Source organism: Tupaia chinensis, unplaced genomic scaffold (genome assembly GCF_000334495.1).
Source record: "Tupaia chinensis unplaced genomic scaffold, TupChi_1.0 Scaffold000448_1, whole genome shotgun sequence".
Taxonomy (NCBI): domain Eukaryota; kingdom Metazoa; phylum Chordata; class Mammalia; order Scandentia; family Tupaiidae; genus Tupaia; species Tupaia belangeri.
In genome coordinates this window covers 1832404-1844668 of record NW_006159953.1, presented here as the reverse complement: position 1 = coordinate 1844668, position 12265 = coordinate 1832404, and positions in this window count along the sequence as shown.

Here is a 12265-nt window from a genome sequence, read left to right as displayed (position 1 = left end):
TTTTATCTCTTAGACTGTAGATATAAATTTCTAAATACTACATTAAGACACAATTTCTGGGGCCCAGGTGATGGTGTGGTGATTAAGGTGCTAGGCCCCAACATGACCAAGGGTGCCTTGAGTCCCAGACCTGGTGTTTTGAAAATCATGCCAGGACAGTGTGACTGCATGCCCAACATCCCACTAGGAGAACAGAGGGGAAGGGATTATAGCATCGCCATTTCCACTAGGGGCTGATTTCCCACTTTCCTCCTCATTGCCTGTCTTTGTCTCTCTCTAGCAGTGAGCGCACATATCCTTTGGCAAAAAAACTAAAAAAACTAAAAAAAAAAAAAAAAAAAAAAAAAAAAAAAAAAAAAAAGACCCAATTTCTAACACATAGGAGCACAAAATAAAAATGATCTAGCTTTATATTAAGTAGTAACACATTACGTTGTCTATCAGCAGCCTAGTCTAAAAAGGTAATTTCTTAGCAGAAAGGAAAGCCTGTTAGACACAAAGCAGGTTCAGTGAAGGAGAAAGAGTCTTGAATGTAGAGTAGTAGTCCAGAATGGGAGAACAGCACAGCAGTGAAGGAGACTAGTGCAATAGATGGGGATAACGGAGAGAAGTATAGAAGAATAGGAAGGGAATCACACAGAGAAGGATGGAGTGGTGCTAATGAAACACTCAATGTGGTTTTTCTACTTCACAGTCTCTCAGGCCCAACCGAGTGACCATCTTCACTTGAATGATAAAAGTCACAGTCAGTATCAGTGATTTACTATTCACTTACTTTTCTAGTTCATTGCCAACCACCGAGTTATGATTTATCAAAAGTAAAATGTAGATAAAGGAAAAGGCACCACTTTCAAAACTGTAGGACTTTAAGAATGGAAGGACTAATACATCAATTGATGGGTCTTTGGCTATAACCCAGTCCTCAAGCTACAGATGCTATGAGCCAGACACCACACTGTAACTCTCTGTTCACTGTGCAGCCTGGGTCATGGTAAGAACAGTGGGGTCACGGCTCAGCAGTTGATGAAGTACTGCACTGAATTGCTCTTCTCTAGTCATTGTTCCAGGAGTCCTACAGGCCTCGTTGATTAGTAGAGTGCCTACATCAGGTATTTGTGGTGTAGTCTTTTATTTACCCATAGAATGTCAGAGTGAGAGGGCCCTTAGATATTTTTACTCAGATAATTTGTTTGAAGATGAGAAGTTACCCAAAAAGTGAAGTTTGTTATCCAAAGTGAATATCAATTTAGGGCCAAGACAATTACCAGAACACTTGAAAGATTGTTCTTAACGTCATAGTCTCCCCTTGTTTTCTCTTTTATCTTAATTTGAGGAGTTATGTACTATAGTGTTATGTTCCAAACACCATCAGACTGTTGCTTTTATAGTACTTGCAATAACTGTATTCTAATCCCTTGAGATTTTTTGGCAGTAATGCTGAAAACAGTGCCTCGATAATACAATGATATAAAATTTCATTTTGTAAAGATCTTAGCAAACTTCTCCTGAACTTTTAGTCTGTGATTTTCAGAAGAAATATTTTATTTTAATATGAAAAAAATTCAAATATCACAACTATATAACAATAATATGGTTAACTGCTTCATAGATGAATGAGGAAGTAGTCAGAAGTAATCAGAAGCTGGCTGCCTATTGGAATATTATAGAGAAAAATCCGTGTTTTCTGAGCAATTTAACTTGATCTCTAGTCTACTTTTTAACTGTCTATTCCATGGAGGAAAATGATCCTCATCCAATTTTAAAATGGACGGCTAGCTTAAAGTTTGTAATTTTTAAAAATTAATTAATTTGTTTCTTTCATAAGAGAGATAAAGAGGCCCTCAACAGGGTCTCCAGGACATAATCCTCTCCTGATCAGGGGCAGCATGCGCAGGGAAGTCGCAGGATGCAAACCGACCTTTGTCTTGTAGGATCAGGTGCGTTACCACTGCACCATCACCTGGCCCCAAGGCTGATAATTTAGACATGAACAGGATGGAGTAAATAAGCAGATTCTACTTAGATGCTGTGAAGAATGGAAATTTTCTATCTCTAGGGAAAAATCCTAATCAAAAATTGTCTATTACCATATTATATACCTATTATTCCAAAGATTAGGACAATTTACATATTTAAATTAGGATATTTTTTGCCAGAAATAGAATAAATAAATGATTGATAGTAATATCTTAAGCAGAAAAAGGTAAATGTGTTAGCCTAAAAAAGACAGATCACAAAAAAATACAAGGACAGGAAATTATCAGGGCCTTAGAATAGCAATAGAATCAAAAGTTTGAAAATTGCTATTGCTTTCATTTTTGGTTCCCTCATTGTATCTGTTTCACTCTTATCACTACACAGCAGTTTCCTCTGCTTCTCTAGTCCAATGTAAGTAATAAACAGAAACCGCACACTGCATCATTCTCAACACTTCATTTACTCTCCCTTTTATAACTTCCAAACCCTTTCCTGGGGGGAAAAACTACCTGAGTTTCTTAGATTCAGTCCAATAAACTGTAACCATAAGGTCAAGGTCTATAGTATTTGAGGACTTCAAGCTATATCTAAAGTTAAGGGATAGGTTATTGAGTAGTTTGTCAGGATCCTGGAAGACACCACAAACAATTATCAGTGGTACTCAGGCATAATTTTTTTAAGAGTTTGCGTGTCCATGCTCCTCTCCAGACATTAAGTAAGAATCTCTAATTCATAGTCTCATACATGAGATTTGAACAAATTCATCAGGTGACTATGAAGAAGACTTCTACCCTTTATTGAAAATCATCGATGAGATATATTTATACCTTAGAAAAACAGGGTAGCTTTAGGACTAGATGTGTTTCTTATCTTAAACACTCTGAATGTCTCATGTGAGAGGAACTTTGTCTGCCAGGAACATGCTGACATAGTCTTTGACCCTGTAATGATCATTTAGCTTACCTGAATCTCATACGTGTTTGTGCTTGGATCACTGATGAGACAAAATGGAGGTGGAGATACAATACTGCGACTGCAGTCATAAAAGAGAATGTCATGAATTAATAGAAGAAGTAAGACTGTTCTATTTACTGAAATAAGAAAGGTTCAAAAAATCCTGATGTCTAATATGGATTTCCTTCACACTGTGTACTGTCTTTCCACTATCAATTTTTATTAAAAAATTGCTATAAAGTATGTGTGCTTTTCAGGGAGGAGAGAAAGTGAGAGAGAGGCAAACTGAGAACACAACCTGTAGGGGGCTAGCCACACCACAATCTCTTCCCCACTCTTCTTTTGGGATTTGAGACATAAACATGCATACACCCAATGTTTCCCACACCACTGGTACAAAATTTGAACCATGTAGTTGGCCATGTTGGATCCAGCCATCTTTTTTCTTTTTTGGAGAGGTTTTTGCTCTAGGGCGCATGCGCTCACCAGAAAAAGAGAGACAGAGAGAAAGAAAGCGAGAAATCACCCCCTAGGAAGGATGGCCACACCGCAATCCCTTCTCCTTCATTCTCCTCTTGGGATCTTGGGCACGCATGCACACACGCCCAGCGTGAGTTTAAGCCACCGGGTCTGGGACTCAAACCATGGTCGGCTACATGGGAATTCAGCAACATAGCCATTAGGCTAACTGCTGGTCCCAGATCCAGCCATCTTAACCAACACCACTGGCTGGCCCAGCTACCTGTTTTTGTTGTCTTCCTTAATCCAACTCAGCAGTTGCTCCTTGATATGAAAATAATCTGTCTGGCTCCATAAAGTGTTTCTATATAGCAATAACTAGTTTTATTTGTTTTTCTTAGAAATGCTCTTCTTTCTTCATCGTTGTCATTGCTTTTGGTTACATAAGTTTTCAATCCAATCAGAGATAACTAACTAGATTCTGTGTGTCTTACCACTTTCCTTTACACTTGGAATCTCTAAAGATGATGCTATCTGAATGAACCAAAGCATTTAAAGAGAGTTAAAATATGTTAGTTTTTCTTGTTTGATTATGAAAGAATATTTTGCCTTATAAACAGAAAAAAATGCATTTTGTAAGAAAATCCATTTAACAGTATTTCCCCTAGAGGCTATTTAAAAGCTTTTTCACTTTAAAAAGCATATTTTAACAATTATTTTTTAAACACCCTGAGAATATTCTTTGAAGGTTAGAAAAGACATTAAGCTTTCAAGAGTTGGTACAGATCTGTGAAGGTCACTACTAATTTGCTCAGAGTGGCAAACATTTAAAACAGCTATACATGAATATAAACCAAGATCTTTATGTAAAATATTTAACAAAAAGATGGGAAAGAGAGTTACTTTGTAATCTACCCAAAAATATAACATTGATCAAGCCTTATTTTTCTGCCTATAGTCTTAGCATGGTATCTTGCTTATTATGTTTTTCCTCATTTGCATAGATTAACATTGCCATTCCAGATTATATTAATAAAAGGATAAGCATATTAATTTATCTTAATGATTTAGAGTTGACCTTGATGCTTTCTGATGCCATGGTCCTGTTAGCAATGCTAGGAACTCATGCTATTATTTATTCTAATAATTAGATTAGAAACCTAAAATGCAGTGTGGAAAATTCCCTTAAGTTTGTAACTATTATTTCTTTGTTCTACAGTTGAGTTATAAAACTAAAAGCAAACTTTTCTTATGAGTCCTTCAGTTCACTACAGTTTTGGTTAAACTCTATGAATTTGACCTCAAGTTGAAGATGGTTGTAATTTTGCGGGCATATGTTAGTGAGGAAGAGAATAGGGAAAGCTGGAACCCCTGGGAGAAGTGCCCGAGGGTCTCAGGTGAACATGTCAGACTTTACTTCTTAAGCTGGGTTGCTGGGTAAAGAGACATTCTTTTTTATTATATAATTTTCTTTAATTTTGCATTCCCATAGTAGCGTTTCATAGTTAAAACAGTTTAAATTGACCCTGTACTCTATCAAATGTAAGACTTTCTTGTGTTGGGATTGAAGTTAAGAGAATAAAAAGAGGCAACTTCAAGAGTTATAACTGAAGACAGTCTGAAAACCTTATTTTTCCTTTCATAATGAACCTCAAAAAATTACATTATATATGTGTGTGTGTGTGTGTATATATATATATATATATAATTTTATTCTTTTTTGGTTTTTGCTGTAGAGCACATGCACTCACCAGAGAGACAGACTGGAGAAGGGGGTATAGGGAGTGAGAAATCACTCCCCAGGGGTTGGCCACCCCATAATCTCTTCTCTTCCAGTCTCCTCTTGGGATTTTGGGCATGCATGCACACACACGCAGAGTGATTCTCAGGCTTCTAAGTCCAGGATTGAACTGTGCAGCCAGCCATGTGGGATCCAGTGCCTTAAATTCTATGCCATGTATTGCCCTTCTAGCTACATTTTTGAGGAAAATCTGAGAAATTCTTAACACTTCTTTTTTATGAAGATAATGTTTTACATTATAAGTAAATTAAGATATCAAACCTTAGTGCTTGCCCCTTTTTCTGGATTCATATTTTTTTCTTAGTAAAACAAAAATAAAACAATAATTGTTGTCATTTATCAATGTCCTATCATAAACCAGGCCTAGTTATTATTAATCATGTATCCTTACGCTAACCCTGTAGAGTTAGATGTTATTAATATAGCTTTACAGAAGAAAAACATTTATAGCTATTTTTTATACAGGTAGTAATTGGCAGATTTAGTGTTCTAATAAAGGCCTCTCAGGCTCCAAAATATTTGTTCTTCCCTTATAATCCAAGTCTTCCTCCAGTGGTAGGATACCAATGAAAGCAATAATGAAGTAATTGAATGCTTTTCTCCATAGGTCGTCATTTAACACTGAAGACCATTGATGCTGCCCTGTGGTTAACCTATAAACATGGGAATTTTGTAGTAGGAAACAAACAAATAAACAAAAAATAGACAAGAACCATAAGCTCAGCCCAGCCATAGTGGTCAGGAGGTCTGTCACTATAGCATGATGCTGGAGCCATATGGGAAGACCCATGATTTGGATCCTGGGTTGATTAGAATACCAGGCACATTTGTGATCCTGGTTTGTTGGAAGGTTACAAGGAGAATTATGATATGGGAACACCTGTCCAGGGTCTCTATCTCTCTCTATTTGTCCCTCTCAACAAATAAATTAACTTGAAATAAAAAGAGAAAAGGTAAGTTACATTTGGGTTTTCTGGAAAGGTGAGCACTTACAAAAGAAGAAGTATCTTTATATCTTAAGGCAATTAGAAATATAAATCTTTTCTTTTTAAAAGTTTTATGTATCATTACTATTATTTTTCAATTTGCTTCAGGGCACATGTGGTCATCTGAGAGAGACAAAAAGAGGAGGAGGAGAGAGAGTAAGCAAGAAAGTGAGAAAAGAAGCCTTTAGGTCTAGAACTTGAACTATGGTCAGCCAAGTAGGAGTCCAGTTCCTTAACCACTACACTATCTGCAAGCCCCTATACATATTTGATTTACAGGAAGAAAGTGGCAGCTTGTTTAGTACTCACCAAGAAACTTTATTTATTTATTTTTGGAGAGATTTTTTTGCTATAGGGTGCATGCGCTCACCACACAGAGAGAGACAGAAAGTGAGAAATCACCTCTACCCAGGAGGATGGCCATGTCGCAAACCCTTCTCACTGAGAAACTTTAAATAGTCCAATTTGATTTTAAACTATATATATGATCGTTGTTATTGCAGTTAATGTTTATTGGATATTATGTGCCAGTACCATGTCTATTATTGTACATAAATTCTTTAAATTTTTAGAAAAAAAAAAAACTTTATAGTACATGTTTCATTCTTCTTTTTTTTTTTTTGGTGAGGTATTTCCTATAGGGCGTGTGCACTCGCCAGACAGACAGAGAGAGACAGAGAGACAGAAAGCAAGAAATCACTCCCCAGGGGGGATGGCCACACCGCAATCCCCTCTCCTCCATTCTCCTCTTGGGATCTAGGGCACGCACGCACATGCTCCCGGCGTTAAGCCACCAGGTCCAGGAAGTGAACCGTGGTCGACTACATGGGAGTCCAGCGACATAGCCATTACGCTAACTGTTGGGCCCAATGTTTCATTTATTTTTTAGTCATCAAATGAACAAACCGCATCTTAAAGATGTCCTGATGCTGCTTCTCAAAGTCACAGTTCTAAGGAGAACTACAGCAGGGCATCTTACCACAGGCAGTCGGACTCTAAAACCCTTTGCTCTCAACTCCTGTGATCTGCAACCTCTCATTCTGCCATCATGTATACAGATGCAAAGATAAAGCTTGCACGAAGAGACAGAGACAAGAATAAGAGCAATAATAGCTATCTGAGCTATTTGTATTTGCAAATCCAGTTAAAGACCACTGTACAATGTTGAAAATGTGTGCTCATTTACAATTCTGCTTCTAGAATGTTAGCTTTAGTCTGCCAGGTAGCCAGTGATGACAAAAGTATAGTGCAAAAATACTTTTAGATATTTAAATGCTATTGGAAAATCCAAGTTCTTTGACTCAAATGTAAATTATAAATCTCTCTCTTTTTCTATCTTCTCCCCCTCCTCTTATTTTTTCTTTTTTCAAATGGGTCTGATCCTGTTGACAATTTTGGGGGCATGCATTATACTGCAAAACAAAAGAGCTTGAGGGGCCAGCAGGTAGCATAGAGGTTAAGAAGCTGGACTGTCACATGGCCAATCATGATTCTAATCCTGGGCCTGGAGGCTTGAAAAGCACTGGGCACGTGTGCATGCATTCCCAAAATCCCAAGAGGAGAATGGAGGAGAAGGAATTGTAGTAGGGCCATCTCCCCGCAGGATAGCATCTCACTTCTCTCTGTCTCCTCTGTCTCTCTGGTGAGTGCATGAATCCTATAGCAGAAGTCTCTCTATATATAAAAATGAAGAAGAGGTTAAGTTTTAAAACTTGCACTAATGAGATATTTGTAGAAATTGTGAAATTCCTTTCTTTAGCCAAATGAGAATTAGGTACAATTTAATATTAGAAATAAGCTGCAGTTTTATGAGTTTAGCATTGATATGTTAAAACATTTGGGTCCATCTTTATGACTATAATTAAAAACATATATTAAAAAATTAAGAAGGTTCAACTGCAATTAACTGTGGCTCAGAGCATCAGGCAGTGAAGGATTTCTCAGTTCTTCTTGTGTAAATGTTGAATAAGTGTTGAATTCTCTGGGGAAATAACTGACTATCCATTGATTTTACTAGTACAGTAATTAAGAGTATTCCCTAAGGAAATATGCTTTAGTGTGTTGGGAAGCTGCCTATTGTCTTTGCATCTTGGTCCAGGTATGCTGTTTCCTGCTTGTTGGCCTTGTGATCATGTACTATGTGTACATATACTACCTATAGATGTCATCCCTTCATTGGAATTTCATCTACATTTTCCCTAAACAGCTCTTGGTATTTGAATATTTTATGATCTTTGGAAAAAAATCAGAGAAACAGAAAATATAAGGTTTATTTCAGATTTGTATTAGAATTTGGCAAAGAGCACCCTACTGATCTTAATGCTAATAATTGTTAAAGTCATCTCAAAGTTTCTAATAATGTTAATTACTTTTTTGAAACTAAAGCATTTGCAAGTCATATTCTTCTTCTTTTATACTCCATTGTTTCCTATCTCTGATTATTTTTCAATTCAGTTGCATGGCATGTTGCAACATTTTTAATTAGCAAGTGGCCCCTAGAATTTAGAAGTCTTGTGTAAATTGTTTTGGAGTATCCTCAGCTAATATTTGAAGGGGTGGAAGGGCACACATAAACAGGAAATGGCTCCAAGACACGTTTCTGCCTCCACTGACTTTACAATCAGTTATCTGATACACATGAGTTTTTCCACTTTCCTGAAACAGGTACCTCCTGTGAGTCAGTAAGTTACAATTGACTTAAGAGTTATGATTTCTTGTTCTTAGGTGAAGATGGCTTTTATATAATGCCTCACTTCTTGTTTTAATCCTTTGTAGTATCTACAGTAGAAAGCCTCCAGTGGAGACATGATTACTGAATGCTGCAGGAAGATGGGTTCCCTGGGAGTCTTTGGTCTTCCCAGGTCTCCCTCTGTCTCATTTGTAGTTTCTTGGAATAAGTGTAGAATGAGCTGAAAAGCACTCTTAGATAGTGAGGAACTATCTGGAATAGCCTGAGCTTTGTCCTCATTCTTGCTGGGTTAGAACTGTTCTGCAACTCTTTGGCTCAGCAAGTGGTCTCTGGAGTGTGAAACTCCTGAGCTGTAGCGTAAAGGGGATCATATAAAAACAAGATGCCATCCCTCTTTGGCAGCTTTTCTGTTTAAAAGGACTGGGTCCCATGGATCCTAGGCTTCTGTTTGCTCTTACCCTCTGTCTATTATTGATGAAGCTATATTGAATAACCTGTTATGCATCACGTTCTCTCACACACTCACACTCTGACAGCTGGCTTTGTGCACAACTTGTTACTGGAAGTAGGATCCAAAGAAGAAATTGGTCAAGAATTTAGAGTACACTGCTGGGAGGAATATCCACTTAACAAATGATTTTTATGTGAAACACACTAGCAGTACAATGGCTCCTGCTTCATGACTCTTATATTCTAGATTAGGACAACAGAAATTACAGGAGAATGAAGTAAGTATAATAATGATAGAAATACATGAACAATCACACAGGAGGAATTCCTTCCTCTGTTTTTTGGAGTGAGAGCTGGCCTTTGAAAGAAGATATCTAAAGGATTAGGAATATTTAATCAGAAGAGAAATAGAGAATGTATTATTTGGACAGGCTAGTGGCAGCATAATACATGGAGCAGATGACAGAATGTTCTACAAGAGGGAGGAACATATTCCAAAGCATCATCCTTTAGGAGAAAGAAAAATATATGTTGGACTCAGGACTATATATCGAAAGAAATGTCAGGAGCAATGGCAAGGTCTCAGGACCAATAATCAGTGACACTACACCTACCAAAGACTGAGACTTGATTAGCACATTAGAGAACACCTTTCTTTTTCTCTTTCTTTCTTCCTTTCTTTCTTTCTTCCTTTCTTTCTTTCTTTCTTTCTTTCTTTCTTTCTTTCTTTCTTTCTTTCTTTCTTTCTTGCTCTGATTTCCCCATTCTTTCTTTTTTTTGGGGGGGGGGGATTTTTGCTATAGGGCGTGTGAGCTTGCCAGAAAGACAGAGAGAGACAGAGAGAAAGCAAGAAATCACCCTCCAGGTGGGATGGCCACACCGCAATCCCTTCTTCTCTGTTCTCCTCTCGGGATCTTGGGCATGCACACACACACGCCCTGCGTGAGTTTAAGTTACCGGGGTCCGGAACAGAAACATGGTCGAATACATGGCAGTCCAGTGACATAGCCATTATGCCAACTGCTGGTCCCGAGAACACCTCTTTGTTAATGTGTTGATTTATAATAAGCAGATTTTTTAAAAAATAATAGCTCATTTCAATAAATGAAGAAAAAACACTTAATAAAATTTGACATCTATTTATGAAGAAAACTTTCAACAAACTAGAGATAGAAAGGAACATTCTTTTTTATGTTATATATCTTTAGTTTATTATAAAAGAGAAACAAGGAAATTATTTACACGATGAAAGATTTCACAACTTCAGTGGAATGGGCAGCTTCCTTGGATGCCATTTCTGTAGTGATTTACTTTCATCTACATAGTTTCCAGGAATGTCACCATCTCTAAATAAGAAATAATCCTTGTTATCTAGAACAACTATGGTGCCTCCATATTCCAGAAGAACTTTATCTCTGATTTTCAGGCTACAGTTAGAGTGAATCTCTCTATTCTTTCCTTTAGAGTCAGATTCAACAGCTACTACTGTTGCTTGCAATACTTTTCCTTGAGACTTTTCTGGAAGCATAATGCTTTCTTTGGTTACTGTTTTGGTAGCACTCCTTTCAACCAAGTTCTAGGTCAAGGAGAGGAAGAAACTTCCTAAATGCCTGTCATTTATGCCTGCAGACGCAGCTCATACTCTGGTCTCATTGCTGCAGCCTCAGCAAGTGGAAAGACTTGCAATCCGTGCCTCCAAACTCATGAAAAAGCCGCTCAGTGTATAGGCACACTCGCCATCGCTGTCCACCATGTAAGAGGAAAGGAACATTCTTTAAACGCACCTATAGGGGACCAGCAGTTGGTGTGGTGGTTAAGGCACTGGGCTCTCCACATGGCTGACCATGGTGCAAGTCCTAGACCTGGAGTCTTGCTTTCTCTCTCTCTCTCTTTTTCTCTCTCTGTGTATGTGTGTCTCTCTGGTCAAATTAAAATAAATGAATGAATACGTAAAATTAAATAAAATAATTCCTTTTTTTTAAAAGGCATCTATAAGGAACCCACAGGTGATATGATATTTAATGGTGAAAACTTTCCTCTTAATTGGGAACAAATTTGCTCTCACTATTTCTATTCAAGCTTGTATTAGAAGTAATAATGTAACAGGGCAAGAAAACTAAATAAAAGTTATCTGGGTTAAATAGAAAAAAATAAAAATACTTTTGTTCATAGATAACAGGATACTCTATGAAAAAAATGTAAAAAGATTTAGAGAAAATGTACCTAGGTTTATTAAGTCAGTTTAGGAAAGTCTCAAGATAACAAAGTCATCATATGAAACTCAATAACATGCCTATTAATTATTAACTAATAACTTGAGTTTAAATTTTTAATTTTTATTTATTTAATTTTTTTTGTTTTTTGCCAAAGGGTATGTGCACTCACCAGAGAGACAGAAAGTAAGAAGTCACACCCTCTCCCCACCAGGGCAGATGGCCATGCCACAATCCTTCCTCCTCTTTTCTCCTCTGGGATTTTGGGTACATACACATGTGTCCAGTGTGATTTTCAAGCTGCCAGGTCCAGGACTTGAACCACAGTCAGCCATGTGTAAATCTAGCTCCTTATCTAAGATGTCACCTGCTGACACCAAGAATTGTTTTGTTTTGTTTGTTTGTTTTTTAAGTAATAAAATAGAATCCGAAAATGAAGTATTTAGGTATAAATCTAATAATGTACATCATCTGTATGCTGAAAAATACAAAACATTGATGGAAAAAAAATCAACAAAAATCTAAATAAATGTAGAGACATACCATACCTATGAGTCAGAAAATTCAATAGTTTAAAATGCAAATATTCCCCAATTTTATCTATATATTCAACACAATCTCAATCAAAATCCCAACAGTTTATATGAAGATATTGGCAAGTATATCTAAACTTTTTAGAGAAAGAAAAAAGAACTAGAATAACTGAAACAGTAAAAAAAAAAGTAAAGTTGAGAAT